We start from the raw sequence: 1,945 nt of genomic DNA on the forward strand, positions 1-1,945 counted from the left end.
AGAGTGAACAGTCAGGGAGAATGGGAAGGGAAAAAAAATCTTCATTGTTACTGGGATGAAATAGGTTAGGCAGATGTCACAGCTGTGTGTCTTGCTGTGCCTACCCAGAACCACCTTGTTGTTCTCAATGGACCAGCGGGTTCTAGTCTCTCAAGTATCTAAACAATCCTGAAGTTTCCTCCAATGCACAGAAAGTAATTTCCAGGAACCAACAATACCAAAATAGAGCCATCATGCCCTCCTTCTTTCCCTGATCATGTGTGTGATTTCTGTGTGGGACATCTGGGAAGTTAGGCAGCACAGGAAACTTGGAAGGTGGAAAACACATGAGGAAGGGAAAAGGATGATTTCAAAACTTGCTATCTGATTTGCCTCTCTAGATGGCCCAGACCCATGAAATGTGGTGCAAAAACCATCTGTCAGCCTATTTGTGCTCTGGAGAAGCCCCAAGGAGCCTGCAGAGAGGGCAAGGTGGCACAGACCAGCCTACAGATGTAGAACAGACAATGAATTGCCACAGCTTTGAAAGAATAGCCAGGTCTCTGAAAAATATCCTATCCAAGAGACAGAAACAACTCATGGCCCTATAGGAAAAGCAAAAAGCAAGTTTTGGTTTGGCAAGCTCTGAGCCCCAGATCCGTTCTATCTCCAGCAGCACCAAAGCTTTATCAAGACCAAGAGGTCTGGAAAAGGACCAAATCATTAAAAGTGAATGAGTATTTCCAGTAACATATTCCTTTCACCTAGTTTATTCCTAATGACTAGAAGCTGCTGCTCATGGAACAGTAGGCATGAGAGATGGAAGGAAACCAAAGGACCAATTAGGTCATTAATCCATCAAATTGACAGGAGATTAGTTCCTAGAGTATATTTCTTACTTTTTCATCCACTGTACTTTTAAAAAGCCCCAGCATGGAGAGTTTATCCATTCTCTCAAGGAAATCACCCACAGCTTGTTAAATATCTCTCATCAGGACAATTTATATTCTTTCCAGCTAATAGTTTCCCTTTTTCTTAATTTTATGTTGCTGCTCTCAGCAACCTTTTGTAGGCCATTCTCCAGCACACATTCAGCAAGTGCACATGCATCCTTCCTTATCCTGTAGCCACATAAAATCTATTGAGTAATTTCATCCTTTTCAAATGCATTTTTTTCCAGCCCTTTAGATTCAGGAAAAAGTGGTAGCCTCCTTTGGGATATTTCCCCCCCTGAACTTCCCTTCCACCTGTCTCTATGTTCTACTGTCCCACTGGACTTAAAAAAAAAAATCTACATTTATCTGCTGAAAGTAGTAAGACAAAAAGATACAAATGATTATGGACTAATATCAAGTGCACCCAAGTCATTCCAGAGGGGAAATAGAACACAGACAATTTTCTTCTTTCCTGAGACAATGGGATGGAAGATTGGCTGGCTGTTCACTCCTCTCTCAGTAAGAGGTGTTATGCAAATGCAGATTTACCTGCCTAGCAGAAGGATCAGGCCAACCTCTGGTACAGAGTAAAAAGGGAAGCATGAACACAACAAAACACTCCCAGGCAAGCACGTTCCCCACTGACGCCATTACATCCAGCCATGGCAGAGATTTGGATCTCAAAGCACCACTCCTCCCTCTAGGTCAAGTCTCAACCTCCCCATGGGCTGAAAAGGAGAGCAGCTGCACTAATTGCTTGTGGGACAGCTGACTGTAGTCAAGGTCAAGGCTGCCCTTTGCTAGATGCCAAAAATTTCAGCTGGCTACACACTGGAAGGGACAGAATCCCTTCAGTCTGAGGGCTGGAAATCAGAGGGTCACACACCACAGAGCTCCAAAATGGAACAAACTGTTCTAACAAGATGGTTTTGATTAAGCAGGAAATAAAGATTAATTTCTTAGTGCAGCATCGAACAGAGTTGCTGCCTGTAATTACAGGCAGAGGCTGCCCCAGCCAGCACAGCCTCTGG

This window comes from Geospiza fortis, unplaced genomic scaffold, assembly GCF_000277835.1.
Source record: "Geospiza fortis unplaced genomic scaffold, GeoFor_1.0 scaffold130, whole genome shotgun sequence".
Lineage (NCBI taxonomy): Eukaryota > Metazoa > Chordata > Aves > Passeriformes > Thraupidae > Geospiza > Geospiza fortis.